The sequence below is a fragment of the Rattus norvegicus genome, chromosome 6 (genome assembly GCF_021556685.1).
Source record: "Rattus norvegicus strain SHRSP/BbbUtx chromosome 6, alternate assembly SHRSP_T2T, whole genome shotgun sequence".
NCBI lineage: Eukaryota > Metazoa > Chordata > Mammalia > Rodentia > Muridae > Rattus > Rattus norvegicus.
The window spans coordinates 35,952,189-35,968,249 of NC_141539.1; the positions used below are offsets into that span (position 1 = coordinate 35,952,189).

A 16,061-nucleotide genomic window follows, 5' to 3' on the forward strand; every position below is an offset into this window, starting at 1 on the left:
AGCTTGTATCTACAGCTCCTTGTCTCTTCTTTTGGTTTTCTATATCCAGGGTTGTTTCCATGTGTTCTTTCTTGATTGCTTCTATTTCCATTTTTAATTCCTTCAACTGTTTGAATGTGTTTTCCTGGAATTCTTTCAGGGATTTTTGCGATTCCTCTCTGTAGGCTTCTACTTGTTTATTAATGTTTTCCTGTGTTTCCCTAAGGGAGTTCTTCACATCTTTCTTGAAGTCCTCCAGCATCATGATCAAATATGATTTTGAAACTAGATCTTGCTTTTCTGGTGTGTTTGGATATTCCATGTTTGTTTTGGTGGGAGAATTGGGCTCCGATGATGCCAAGTAGTCTTGGTTTCTGTTGCTTGGGTTCCTGCGCTTGCCTCTCGCCATCAGATTATCTCTAGTGTTACTTTGTTCTGCTATTTCTGACAGTGGCTAGACTGTCCTATAAGCCTGTGTGGCAGGAGTGCTGTAGACCTGTTTTCCTGTTTTCTTTCAGCCAGTTATGGGAACAGAGTGTTCTGCTTTCGGGCGTGTAGTTTTTCCTCTCTACAGGTCTTCAGCTGTTCCTGTGGGCCTGTGTCTTGAGTTCACCAGGCAGCTTTCTTGCAGCAGAAAAGTTGGTCTTACCTGTGGTCCCGAGGCTCAAGTTCGCTCGTGGGGTGCTGCCCACGGGCTCTCTGCAGCGGCAGCAACCAGGAATACCTGTGCCGCCTCTTCCGGGAGCTTCAGTGCACCAGGGTTCCAGATGGCCTTTGGTGTTTTCCTCTGGCGTCCGAGATGTATGTACAGAGATCAGTCTCTTCTGGTTTCCCAGGCTTGTCTGCCTCTCTGAAGGTTTAGCTCTCCCTCCCACGGGATTTGGGTGCAGAGAACTGTTTATCCGGTCTGTTTCCTTCAGGGTCCGGCGGTGTCTCTGGCAGGGGTCCTGCCGCTCCTGGGCCCTCCCCCACGGGAGCCCAGAGGCCTTATACGGTTTCCCCTTGGGCCAGGGATGTGGGCAGGGGTGAGCAGTGTTGGTGGTCTCTTCCGCTCTGCAGCCTCAGGAGTGCCCACCTGACCAGGCGGTTGGGTCTCTCTCTCACAGGGTCTGGGGGCAGAGAGCTGCTGCGGGCCGGGATCCGAGGGTGTGGGACTTCTGGTAAACACAGAACGTGCCCGGTCCTAGAGGAATTCTGCTTCCATGTGTCCCAAGCTCACCAGGCAGCTTTCTTGCAGCAGAAAAGTTGGTCTTACCTGTGGTCCCGAGGCTCAAGCTCGCTCGTGGGGTGCTGCCCACGGGCTCTCTGCAGCGGCAGCAACCAGCGGTGTTGTTGTTCTTAGGGGCTTGCAAGCCCCGTCAGCTTAAAGACCCTGTCCGTGGAACACAGTCACACTAGAGGTCAGAGGTTCAACATAGAATTGTTTTTTGTATTGTATATTTTTATTTACATTTTAAATGTTATCACCTTTTCTAGTTTACCCTCCAGAAACCCGCTATCTTATTTCTGCCTCCTCCCCCTGCTTCCATGAGAGTGCTCCCTCAGCCACCCACCCTCTCTGCTCTGATCTCCCAAATCTGACATTCCCCCACACTGGGGCATCGAGCCTTCACAGAACCGAGGACCTCTCCTCCCATTGATGCCCCACAAGGCCATCCTCTGCTACATATGCAGGTGGCACCGTAGGTCCATCCCTGTGTTCTGTTGGGATAGTGGCTTAGTCCCTGGGAGCTCTGGATGGGAGGGGGGGTCTGGTTGGTTGATATTGTTGTTCATCTTATGGAGTTGCGAACCCCCTTCAGCCACTTCAGCTCTTTCTCTAACTCCTCCACTGGGGATTCCTTTCTCAATTCAATGGTGGCTACAAGCATCTGCCTCTGTATTTGTCAGGCTCTAGCAGGTCCTTTCAGGAGACAGCTTCTATCAGGCTTCTGTCAGCATGTAATTCTTAGCATCTGCGATATTGTCTGCATTTGGTATCTATCTATGGGATGGATCTCCCAGATGGGGCAGTCTCTGAATGGCCTTTCCTTCAGTCTCTTCTCTATACTTGACTCCATATTTCCTCCTGTGAGTATTTTTGCTCCCCCTTCTAAGAAGGTCTGAAGCATACACACATTGGTCTTCCTTCTTCTTGAGCTTCATGTGGTCTGTGAATTGTATCTTGGGTACTCAGAGCTTTTGGGTTAGTATCTACTTATCAGTTAGTGCATGCCATGTGTATTCTTTTGTGATTGGGTAACCTCACTCAGGGTGATACTTTCTAGTTCCATCCATTTGCCTAAGAATTTCATGAAGTCATTGTTTTTGATAGCTGAGTAATATTCCATTGTGTAGATGTACCACATTTTCTGTATCCATTCCTCTGTTGAAGGGCATCTGAGATCTTTCCAGCTTCTGGCTATTATAAATAAGGCTGCTATGAACATAGTGGAGCATGTGTCTTCTGGAAATCGGTCTGGTGGTTCCTGAGAAAATTGGACATAGTGCATACACTCATGGGCATATATCCGAGTGATGCTCCAACATAAAACAAGGTCACATAGTTGTCTGAAACAGTGTCATTCCCAGTGGATTAGGGAAACCCTCACTTTAGTATGACCCTTTTCCCAAAGAAAGGTCACATTCTGAAATGTGAAATATACATAGCTTTTTTGGATGTAATAAAACACTAAATATATTGGTTTAATACTGGACACATTTTCTTTTTAGTGTATTAAAATATATGTCTTGTGTCAGTAGCATGAGTTTTGGTTACTTTGATGTAATTAATACAATTTTGTTCTTCTTTTCAAGATTGATTTAGCTGTCCATTGACTTCAACAACCTCTATGGATATAATATTTGGCATCTCCACTTCTACAAAAACATCTGTTGAAATTTTCATGGGGTTCTTATTGAATCTGGAGGTCACTTAGGTAATATTGCCATATTTATGATATTAATTCCTTTCATTTATTCAGCATTATCTTTTCATTTATCTAACCATATTGTAGTCTTTCAGTGATTTTTTATAGTTTTTATTGTACAAATAGCCCACCTTGTTGCTTATAATTTACTTCTTAGCATCTGATCGTTTTTGATATTATAATGAGTAATATTACTTTACTACATTTCTTTTAAGAATGTTTACTCTGCTGTGTGGGATCACAAAAAGATCTGAGTGTTGATCGCATTATGCAGTTTTGCTGAATTCATCAATTGCTGCTAGTAGGTTTTCATTGATTACCTGGAACACAGAATCATGTTATCTGTGAATGGAGATCATTTACTGCTTCCTTCCTGATGTAGATGTCTTTTTCTCCTTTTCTTGCCTCATTAATCTTAGTAGATGTACCTGTACAATATTGAATATCAGTGGTGAAATTGGAGATCTTTGTCTCATGCTTGATTTTAGTTAGAAAGATTTCAGTCTTTAACTGCCGAGCAGGGTGTTAATTGTAAGCACATGGCTGTTTTTGATACACAGTGTGCGAACTGTAGCACCTATCTGACCTTTTCATTACTGAAAATGAACCTTCATGTTTCTCATACTTCTTGCTCCAAGTTTAAGGTACTTAACATACAGAAGTCCCCCTGCCTGTTATGTGTCAGTTCCAATTTAACCCTTGAGGCAGGAAAAATGACTGAGGGATGAGTATGTAAAAGAATTTCATGAGGACTCGGATGGATCCCTGAACACCCTCAATGGTTAACCATGATGATATTTGAAACTCCAAGTATTCAAGAATACCAGATTATTTACACACTTTCACTTTTTTATTTCAGATAGATAAACTTTTTTGTTTTTTTTTGTTTTTTTAATAATGAAACAACATAAGAAAGTTTATTGTGCATGAGAGACTACACCAAACACTTATAAATCATTATGTTGATAAATTTCTACAACAGAGAATGTTTGAGAAATTAACAAATCAGTACCTAGAGCACTTCTAATGGAATTCTATGTAACCAGCAACCATTCAACTATGCATGGTGTTTATTCACATACAACCCTCATTATGTTTTTGAAACTACAATACCCTAATATACATCATAATAAAACAGTTAAAATACATGGTCATATTACAATTGCCACTTTCCTATAAAGTAGTATTTTTTTCTCTTAAGTATTATTTACATGTATCTAGTTTGAATAAAAATTTTCCACCCATTCAGATTTTTAAAACCAAGAGAGAGATAAATTAATGACTATATTGTATTAGAGTAGCATTGTATATCTTTGTAAATTACCAAGGGAAGAGTAAGAAAAAAAGGGAGAGAAGGAAGAAAGAAAGGAAAAGGATGAGGAAAAAAGAAAGAAGGAAGAGAGGTAAGGAAGAGAAGGGTGGAGGAAGGGAAGATTGAAAGTTGGAAGAAACAAAATGAGAGATGTAAAGAAGTTGAGAGAAAGGGAAGGTAAGCACCATGGGAAAGAAATAAGAAGAAAATAGAAAACAGAAAAACAGAGAAAAGAGAATAACAGAGAGAAGAGAAAGGAAAACAATTTTAGTATTGGAACCAAATCCTCCGACTTTGTCCTCTGACTTCAGTGAGTCAGAGTTCAGCTAATCCCATACTTTTCTTCAATTGGTCTCATTTCTTTTTTTCCCATTTTTTTATTATTTTTTTTATTAACTTAAGTACTTCTTATTTACATTCCGAGTGTTATTCCCTTTCCCGGTTTCCGGGCCAACATCCCCCTAAACCCTCCCACTCCCCTTCTTTATGGGTGTTCCCCTCCCCATCCTCCCCCCATTGCCGCCCTCCCCCGAACAATCACGTTCACTGGGGATTCAGTCTTAGCAGGACCAAAGGCTTCCCCTTCCATTGGTGTTCTTACTAGGATATTCATTGCTACCTATGAGGTCAGAGTCCAGGGTCAGTCCATGTATAGTCCTTAGGTAGTGGCTTAGTCCCTGGAAGTCTGGTTGCTGGGCATTGTTGTTCATATGGGGTCTCGGGCCCCTTCAAGCTCTTCCAGTTCTTTCTCTGATTCCTTCAATGGGGTTCCTGTTCTCAGTTCAGTGGTTGGCTGTTGGCATTCGCCTCTGTATTTGCTGTATTCTGGCTGTGTCTCTCAGGAGCGATCCACATCCGGCTCCTGTCGGCCTGTACTTCTTTGCTTCATCCATCTTGTCTAATTGGGTGGCTGTATATGTGTGGGCCACATGTGGGGCAGGCTCTGAATGAGTGTTCTTCTGTCTCTCTTTTAATCTTTGCCTCTCTATTCCCTGCCACGGGTATTCTTATTCCCTTTTAAAGAAGGAGTGAAGCATTCACATTTTGATCATCCGTCTTGAGTTTCATGTGTTCTATGCAGCTAGGGTAATTTAAGCATTTGGGCTAATAGCCACTTATCAATGAGTGCATACCATGTGTGTTTTTCTGTGATTGGGTTACCTCACTCAGGATGATATTTTCCAGTTACAACCATTTGTCTATGAATTTCATAAAGTCATTGTTTTTGATAGCTGAGTAATATTCCATTGTGTAGATGTACCACATTTTCTGTATCCATTCCTCTGTAGAAGGGCATCTGGGTTCTTTCCAGCTTCTGGCTATTATAAATAAGGCTGCGATGAACATAGTGGAGCACGTGTCTTTTTTACATGTTGGGGCATCTTTTGGGTATATGTCCAAGAGAGTTATAGCTGGATCCTCAGGTAGTTCAATGTCCAATTTTCTGAGGAACCTCCAGACTGATTTCCAGAATGGTTGTACCAGTCTGCAATCCCACCAACAATGGAGGAGTGTTCCTCTTTCTCCACATCCTCGCCAGCATTTGCTGTCACCTGAGTTTTTGATCTTAGCCATTCTCACTGGTGTGAGGTGAAATCTCAGGGTTGTTTTGATTTGCATTTCCCTGATGACTAAAGATGTTGAACATTTCTTTAGGTGTTTCTCAGCCATTCAGCATTCCTCAGCTGTGAATTCTTTGTTTAGTTCTGAACCCCATTTTTTAATAGGGTTATTTGTCTCCCTGCGGTCTAACTTCTTGAGTTCTTTGTATATTTTGGATATAAGCCCTCTATCTGTTGTAGGATTTGTAAAGATCTTTTCCCAATCTGTTGGTTGTCATTTTGTCCTAACCACAGTGTCCTAGATAAACTTTTAAGATCGATGTTTGTGATGATTCATCTGCATTGTCAACTTGATTGGATTAAGAACTGCTCAGAGTATTAGGGAAGTACACTTTGTCCTGTGCCTATACAGGAGATCATTTCAAGGGAGGATTAATTTTGAAAACAGTGTGGGCTTTATCCTCACTAGAGGTAGGTTTCCATAGAAAAGAAACTTGACAAATGGAAAAAACCAGTTCAACACTAGGCTTCATTTGTTTTTGCTTTTAAAATGTTGATCCAATGTGTCTGATTTCTTCATATTCTTATTGTAATCATGCTATCCCTGCTTCTCTGCTATGAAGGACTGTTTTCCCAAAGACCAAGGGCTAAACTAAAGAGCTCCTGTAGGAACTTGCTTCTTAGGGATTTCATAACAGCAGTGAGAAAGCAGATATAGAATATATGTTGGATTTCTTATAGGAAATAATGTTTGCTTATCTAAAATTCAAATTGACTTGGACAGTCTACAGTTTTGTTAACTCTTGTGGAATTGTGAATATTTTTGGCATAAAGTTATAGTATTCTTTATCTCATGGACAAATTTATATTTAAGTTTTTCTAGATCCAAATTGGAGGTTAGATTAGAAACCAAGCAAGGGCCAATAATGTGAACTGATATGAACATTCTCAGTGCTACATTTCTTTCTTGCTTTGTTTTAAATTATGTACCACATATGATCAATACTGTTGATGACTGTTATCTACTTTGACTTTGGTGATAAAATGCTCTGCTCCTTTACGTTTCCCACTTGACATCGCAATATAGCTATGGCTATTAGGATTTTGTAAGTCACAATGGGAGACGGAGTCACTTAGACTATCATTTACTCCTCAAGATTTTATAATATTAATGAGCCCTGTTCTATGATCAATTGTCCTACCCTGTCCATGGAACTCCAGGCGTCATACTAGGTGTTTCTTAATAGCATTCTTTTAGTCTTTTCAAATGGGTGCATCTTCTTCCCCATTTTGGCAACACAGTTTTCAAGGTGGGAGTGGTATTTAGCCTACCATGGCATATACAGTCCAACAGTAACTTTCCTTCTCTCCCCCATTATCTTGAATCTCTAATAGGGCAACAAGCCTCTCTTCATCCATCCTCATCACCAAATGGGTATTTCTGATATTCAGTTTATTTATCGTTGTTTGTCTTTCTGTCTGTCTGTTCATTTGCTTGAAATTTGTCATTTTTTTGGAAAAGGTCTCTTGTAGTCCAGGCTGCCCTCAAAAATGTTATGTAGCTGAGATAGATTTTGAACTTCTGATCCTCCTGCCTCTACCTTGGATTACTGCTACTACAGTTGCGTACCGCCCTGTCAGACTGATTGATATAGATAAAAGTCTAGTTATTTTCTGCAAGAAAATATTATTTTTGTTTACTTTATCATTGAACTTGGTGCCTTTCACACAACTGACACTATGTTTTCACAAACTTAGTTATATTATGGTTAGTTCTGTCATACTCTGATATGCACAGATCCAGGAGATCACTAGCATCTTTCAATGAACTTTAATCATCTTTTAGTTCTTAATATTTTTCTGGCTGGTTTTGTGTATCAACTTGACACAAGCTGGAGTTATCATAGAGAAAGGAGTCTCCTTTGAAGAAATGCCTCCATGAAATAGAGCTGTAAGGCATTTTCTCAATTAGGATCAAATGTGGGAGGGCCCACTGTGGGTGGTTCTGGGTTCTATAAGAAAGCAAGCTGAGCGAGCCAGGGAAAGCAAGCCAGTAAGCAGTATCCGTCCCTGGCTTCTGTGTCAGCTCCGCGTGCTATGCTGTGTGAGTTCCAGTGCTGCTTTTCTTCTAGGATGAACAACAATGGGGAAGTATAAGCTGAATAACCCCTTTTCTTCCCCACTTGCTTCTTTTTTTTTTTGGTTCTTTTTTTTTTCCGGAGCTGGGGACCGAACCCAGGGCCTTGCGCTTCCTAGGTAAGCGCTCTACCACTGAGCTAAATCCCCAGCCCCAGCCCCCCCCCCACTTGCTTCTTGATCATGATGTTTTATGCAAGTGTAGAAACTCTGACTAAGACAAACTGGTACTCAGAGTTGGGTATTCCTGTGACAGCCTGGTCATGTTTTTATGAGTATGTGGAAGAATTTTGGGGCTTTGAGCTAGAAGAGCCAATAAGAGTTAAGAGCTCTGTGTGATGTTCATGTAGGTGCTTGGAAGATAATGTTGAGAACAGTGCAGAAGATGGAGGCTTGGCTTGTGACATTTCAGAGGGAAGATTAAAGACTCTCATCAGGGCCATTGCTATTTTGATTGTGAATATTCTGTGGTTTTGCTTTGCTGGGGCTAGAGAATCAGCTCTGATTAACAATATACCAGAACTACTAAGGCAAAACCTTTGTATTACTGGGACAATTGATACAGGTCAGCTGGAGCTAAGAAATTAGCAGTGATTAAGAAAAGACTAGCATCACTAAGCTGAAATCTTCTGGGAAGTGTTTCCTGAGAGTTCAGAGAAATTATGTTCCAGAGGCAACCATGGTATTACCTCATGTTGGCAGCCAGACTTGGTAAAGTATAAGAGTCAACCAGGTGCTACTGGTTTTGAAACATGAAGGGGTAGCAGCTGATGATTGGTACTGTGAGAGACTAGGAGAGTCCATTGGTGAAGGTATAACCTTAGTAGCAATTGAAGGCCCAGGACTGAAGGGGTCATGCAGAGAAGTTGACCGTGAAATGAGCCCATAACAGGTTATTTATGAAAGTGCAATTCAGTTGTAGCAGAAGACATCAGGGTTTTTGTCTAGTACCACGATGCTAGTACCAGGAGATGACTAAGAATAGCAGCAGCAGTGGAGTACAGGCAGCTGGAGCATAAAAGACAAGGTGTATGCTACAAAGCACAAAGCTGGAGAAGAGACCCAAATCCTTGGAGGCGCACAGAATATTGTGAGCAGATCCCAGTTAGAGTTTGATTTTGATTTTGATTGTGTCAGTGCCCTGATATTTTTCCCTCTTGAAGTAAGAAAGTATTATAGTGGAGCCCACAGTTAAGAGACTTTGAATTGTAAAGATACTTTGAATTTCAAAAGATTGGACATTTTAAAGGGTTTGAAGTATTAATATGTAAGAATTTATAAAGACTGTTGGATCTTTAAACTTATTTAGACCTTGGGGATGAATAAGATAGTAAGGGTTGAGGCTTGATAGTGATGTGTTTGTATGTCAAGTTGACAAGGGGTCAGTCGTGCTGGCTGATTTTGTGTGTCAAATTAACACAAGCTGGAGTTGTCACAGAGAAAGAAGTCTCTCTTGAGGAAATGCCTCCATGAGACCCAGCTGTAAGGCATTTTCTCAACTTGTGATCAGGGTGGTACCATCCCTGGGTTGATAGTCCTATATTCTATAAGAAAGCAAGCTGAGCAAGTCAGGATAAGCAAGCCAGTAAGCAGCATTCCTACACAGCTTCTGCACCAAGTCCTGCCTCCAAGGTCCTAACCTGTGTGAGTTCCAGTCCTGACTTTCTTTGGTGATCAACAGCAATGTGGAAGGGTAAGCCGAATAAACCCTTTCCTTCCCAACTTGCTTCTTGTTCATGATGTTTTGTGCAGGAATAGAAACCCTGACTGTGACAAACATGATGTGAACCCTTTACCCATTCAGATGTCTTTCTAAATGACGGAGTTCTTAAAGGGACATGCACAAACTTCTTCTGTCTTTTAGTATTTTAAATTTTAAATCTTTACGAATTTTAAATCTCTGGATAGAAAAGAGCCATATAGAATTCCCTTTTCTTTCTCAAAGGTGATCATTGATTCCTCTAAGCTTTTAAATAAGATCATGATAGGATAACAGTAACTATTGCAAAGATTTTCTTTAAAAGGAGTTATTGGAAGTCCCACACCCGCGGATCCCGGCCCGCAGCAGCTCTCTGCTCCCAGACCCGGTGAGAGAGAGACCCAACCGCCTGGTCAGGTGGGCACTCCTGAGGCTGCAGAGCGGAAGAGACCACCAACACTGCTCACCCCTGCCCACATCCCTGGCCCAAGAGGAAACTGTATAAGGCCTCTGGGCTCCCGTGGGGGAGGGCCCAGGAGCGGCAGGACCCCAGCCAGAGACACCGCCGGACCCTGAAGGAAACAGACCGGATAAACAGTTCTCTGCACCCAAATCCCGTGGGAGGGAGAGCTAAACCTTCAGAGAGGCAGACAGGCCTGGGAAACCAGAAGAGACTGCTCCCTGCACACACATCTCGGATGCCAGAGGAAAAAGCCAAAGACCATCTGGAACCCTGGTGCACTGAAGCTCCCGGAAGGGGCGGCACAGGTCTTCCTGGTTGCTGCCGCTGCAGAGAGCCCCTGGACAGCACCCCACGAGCAAACCTGAGCCTCGGGACCACAGGTAAGACCAAATTTTCTGCTGCAAGAAAGCTGCCTGGTGAACTCAAGACACAGGCCCACAGGAACAGCTGAAGACCTGTAGAGAGGAAAAACTACACGCCCGAAAGCAGAACACTCTGTCCCCATAACTGACTGAAAGAGAGGAAAACAGGTCTACAGCACTCCTGACACACAGGCTTATAGGACAGTCTAGCCACTGTCAGAAATAGCAGAACAAAGTAACACTAGAGATAATCTGATGGCCAGAGGCAAGTGCAGGAACCCAAGCAACAGAAACCAAGACTACATGCCATCATCGGAGCCCAATTCTCCCACCAAAACAAACATGGAATATCCAAACACACCAGAAAAGCAAGATCTAGTTTCAAAATCATATTTGATCATGATGCTGGAGGACTTCAGGAAAGACCTGAACACACTTAGGGAAGCACAGGAAAACATTAATAAACAAGTAAAAGCCTACAGAGAGGAATCGCAAAAATCCCTGAAAGAATTCCAGGAAAACACAATCAAACAGTTGAAGGAATTAAAAATGGAAATAGAAGCAATCAAGAAAGAACACATGGAAACAACCCTGGATATAGAAAACCAAAAGAAGAGACAAGGAGCTGTAGATACAAGCTTCACCAACAGAATACAAGAGATGGAAGAGAGAATCTCAGGAGCAGAAGATTCCATAGAAATCATTGACTCAACTGTCAAAGATAATGTAAAGCGGAAAAAGCTACTGGTCCAAAACATACAGGAAATCCAGGACTCAATGAGAAGATCAAACCTAAGGATAATAGGTATAGAAGAGAGTGAAGACTCCCAGCTCAAAGGACCAGTAAATATCTTCAACAAAATCATAGAAGAAAACTTCCCTAACCTAAAAAAAGAGATACCCATAGACATACAGGAAGCCTACAGAACTCCAAATAGATTGGACCAGAAAAGAAACACCTCCCGTCACATAATTGTCAAAACACCAAACGCACAAAATAAAGAAAGAATATTAAAAGCAGTAAGGGAAAAAGGTCAAGTAACATATAAAGGGAGACCTATCAGAATCACACCAGACTTCTCGCCAGAAACTATGAAGGCCAGAAGATCCTGGACTGATGTTATACAGACCCTAAGAGAACACAAATGCCAGCCCAGATTACTGTATCCAGCAAAACTCTCAATTAACATCGATGGAGAAACCAAGATATTCCATGACAAAACCAAATTTACACAATATCTTTCTACAAATCCAGCACTACAATGGATAATAAATGGTAAAGCCCAACATAAGGAGGCAAGCTATACCCTAGAAGAAGCAAGAAACTAATCGTCTTGGCAACAAAACAAAGAGAATGAAAGCACACAAACATAACCTCACATCAAATATGAATATAACGGGAAGCAATAATCACTATTCCTTAATATCTTTCAATATCAATGGCCTCAACTCCCCAATAAAAAGACATAGATTAACAAACTGGATACGCAACGAGGACCCTGCATTCTGCTGCCTACAGGAAACACACCTCAGAGACAAAGACAGACACTATCTCAGAGTGAAAGGCTGGAAAACAACTTTCCAAGCAAATGGTCAGAAGAAGCAAGCTGGAGTAGCCATTCTAATATCAAATAAAATCAATTTCCAACTAAAAGTCATCAAAAAAGATAAGGAAGGACACTTCATATTCATCAAAGGAAAAATCAACCAAGATGAACTCTCAATCCTAAATATCTATGCCCCAAATACAAGGGCACCTACATATGTAAAAGAAACCTTACTAAAGCTCAAAACACACATTGCACCTCACACAATAATAGTGGGAGATTTCAACACCCCACTCTCATCAATGGACAGATCATGGAAACAGAAATTAAACAGTGATGTAGACAGACTAAGAGAAGTCATGAGCCAAATGGACTTAACGGATATTTATAGAACATTCTATCCTAAAGCAAAAGGATATACCTTCTTCTCAGCTCCTCATGGTACTTTCTCCAAAATTGACCATATAATTGGTCAAAAAACGGGCCTCAACAGGTACAGAAAGATAGAAATAATCCCATGCGTGCTATCGGACCACCACGGCCTAAAACTGGTCTTCAATAACAATAAGGGAAGAATGCCCACATATACGTGGAAATTGAACAATGCTCTACTCAATGATAACCTGGTCAAGGAAGAAATAAAGAAAGAAATTAAAAACTTTTTAGAATTTAATGAAAATGAAGATACAACATACTCAAACTTATGGGACACAATGAAAGCTGTGCTAAGAGGAAAACTCATAGCGCTGAGTGCCTGCAGAAAGAAACAGGAAAGAGCATATGTCAGCAGCTTGACAGCACACCTAAAAGCTCTAGAACAAAAAGAAGCAAATACACCCAGGAGGAGTAGAAGGCAGGAAATAATCAAACTCAGAGCTGAAATCAACCAAGTAGAAACAAAAAGGACCATAGAAAGAATCAACAGAACCAAAAGTTGGTTCTTTGAGAAAATCAACAAGATAGATAAACCCTTAGCCAGACTAACGAGAGGACACAGAGAGTGTGTCCAAATTAACAAAATCAGAAATGAAAAGGGAGACATAACTACAGATTCGGAGGAAATTCAAAAAATCATCAGATCTTACTATAAAAACCTATATTCAACAAAATTTGAAAATCTTCAGGAAATGGACAATTTCCTAGACAGATACCAGGTATCGAAGTTAAATCAGGAACAGATAAACCAGTTAAACAACCCCATAACTCCTAAGGAAATAGAAGCAGTCATTAAAGGTCTCCCAACCAAAAAGAGCCCAGGTCCAGACGGGTTTAGTGCAGAATTCTATCAAACCTTCATAGAAGACCTCATACCAATATTATCCAAACTATTCCACAAAATTGAAACAGATGGAGCCCTACCGAATTCCTTCTATGAAGCCACAATTACTCTTATACCTAAACCACACAAAGACACAACAAAGAAAGAGAACTTCAGACCAATTTCCCTTATGAATATCGACGCAAAAATACTCAATAAAATTCTGGCAAACCGAATTCAAGAGCACATCAAAACAATCATCCACCATGATCAAGTAGGCTTCATCCCAGGCATGCAGGGATGGTTTAATATACGGAAAACCATCAACGTGATCCATTATATAAACAAACTGAAAGAACAGAACCACATGATCATTTCATTAGATGCTGAGAAAGCATTTGACAAAATTCAACACCCCTTCATGATAAAAGTCCTGGAAAGAATAGGAATTCAAGGCCCATACCTAAACATAGTAAAAGCCATATACAGCAAACCAGTTGCTAACATTAAACTAAATGGAGAGAAACTTGAAGCAATCCCACTAAAATCAGGGACTAGACAAGGCTGCCCACTCTCTCCCTACTTATTCAATATAGTTCTTGAAGTTCTAGCCAGAGCAATCAGACAACAAAAGGAGATCAAAGGGATACAGATCGGAAAAGAAGAGGTCAAAATATCACTATTTGCAGATGACATGATAGTATATTTAAGTGATCCCAAAAGTTCCACCAGAGAACTACTAAAGCTGATAAACAACTTCAGCAAAGTGGCTGGGTATAAAATTAACTCAAATAAATCAGTTGCCTTCCTCTATACAAAAGAGAAACAAGCCGAGAAAGAAATTAGGGAAACGACACCCTTCATAATAGACCCAAATAATATAAAGTACCTCGGTGTGACTTTAACCAAGCAAGTAAAAGATCTGTACAATAAGAACTTCAAGACACTGAGGAAAGAAATTGAAGAAGACCTCAGAAGATGGAAAGATCTCCCATGCTCATGGTTTGGCAGGATTAATATGGTAAAAATGGCCATTTTACCAAAAGCAATCTACAGATTCAATGCAATCCCCATCAAAATACCAATCCAATTCGTCAAAGAGTTAGACAGAACAATTTGCAAATTCATCTGGAATAACAAAAAACCCAGGATAGCTAAAGCTATCCTCAACAATAAAAGGACTTCAGGGGGAATCACTATCCCTGAACTCAAGCAGTATTACAGAGCAATAGTGATAAAAACTGCATGGTATTGGTACAGAGACAGACAGATAGACCAATGGAATAGAATTGAAGACCCAGAAATGAACCCACACACCTATGGTCACTTGATTTTTGACAAAGGAGCCAAAACCATCCAATGGAAAAAAGATAGCATTTTCAGCAAATGGTGCTGGTTCAACTGGAGGGCAACATGTAGAAGAATGCAGATCGATCCATCCTTATCACCCTGTACAAAGCTTAAGTCCAAGTGGATCAAGGACCTCCACATCAAACCAGACACACTCAAACTAATAGAAGAAAAACTAGGGAAGCATCTGGAACACATGGGCACTGGAAAAAATTTCCTGAACAAAACACCAATGGCTTATGCTCTAAGATCAAGAATCGACAAATGGGATCTCATAAAACTGCAAAGCTTCTGTAAGGCAAAGGACACTGTGGTTAGGACAAAATGGCAACCAACAGATTGGGAAAAGATCTTTACCAATCCTACAACAGATAGAGGCCTTATTTCCAAAATATACAAAGAACTCAAGAAGTTAGACCGCAGGGAAACAAATAACCCTATTAAAAAATGGGGTTCAGAGCTAAACAAAGAATTCACAGCTGAGGAATGCCGAATGGCTGAGAAACACCTAAAGAAATGTTCAACATCTTTAGTCATAAGGGAAATGCAAATCAAAACAACCCTGAGATTTCACCTCACACCAGTGCGATTGGCTAAGATCAAAAACTCAGGTGACAGCAGATGCTGGCGAGGATGTGGAGAAAGAGGAACACTCCTCCATTGTTGGTGGGATTGCAGACTGGTAAAACCATTCTGGAAATCAGTCTGGAGGTTCCTCAGAAAATTGGACATTGAACTGCCTGAGGATCCAGCTATACCTCTCTTGGGCATATACCCAAAAGATGCCTCAACATATAAAAGAGACACGTGCTCCACTATGTTCATCGCAGCCTTATTTATAATAGCCAGAAAATGGAAAGAACCCAGATGCCCTTCAACAGAGGAATGGATACAGAAAATGTGGTACATCTACACAATGGAATATTACTCAGCTATCAAAAACAACGAGTTTATGAAATTCATAGGCAAATGGTTGGAACTGGAAAATATCATCCTGAGTGAGCTAACCCAATCACAGAAAGACATACATGGTATGCACTCATTGATAAGTGGCTATTAGCCCAAATGCTTGAATTACCCTAGATCCCTAGAACAAACGAAACTCAAGACGGATGATCAAAATGTGAATGCTTCACTCCTTCTTTAAATGAGGAAAAAGAATACCCTTGGCAGGGAAGGGAGAGGCAAAGATTAAAACAGAGACTGAAGGAACACCCATTCAGAGCCTGCCCCACATGTGGCCCATACATATACAGCCACCCAATTAGACAAGATGGATGAAGCAAAGAAGTGCAGACCGACAGGAGCCGGATGTAGATCGCTCCTGAGAGACACAGCCAGAATACAGCAAATATAGAGGCGAATGCCAGCAGCAAACCACTGAACTGAGAATAGGTCCCCTATTGAAGGAATCAGAGAAAGAACTGGAAGAGCTTGAAGGGGCTCGAGACCCCAAAAGTACAACAATGCCAAGCAACCAGAGC

At 41.1% G+C, this 16,061-nt stretch overlaps 1 protein-coding gene across 13 annotated transcripts in view; it reads left to right on the top strand.

The window, feature by feature from the left end:
* Positions 1-342: 342 nt before the first annotated feature.
* The window catches only part of LOC148005135 (uncharacterized), a 239,935-nt gene continuing 224,216 nt past the window's right edge, over positions 343-16,061 (top strand). For 11 of the 13 annotated variants that reach the window (XR_015622907.1, XR_015622906.1, XR_015622905.1 and 8 more), the window contains exons 1-2: positions 343-780; positions 2,776-2,897. The gene's annotated coding sequence lies outside the window, so the exon portion shown is untranslated. The remainder of the gene's footprint in view (positions 781-2,775; positions 2,898-16,061) is intronic. The other 2 variants (XM_087555069.1, XM_087555071.1) reach the window with 2 other exon arrangements.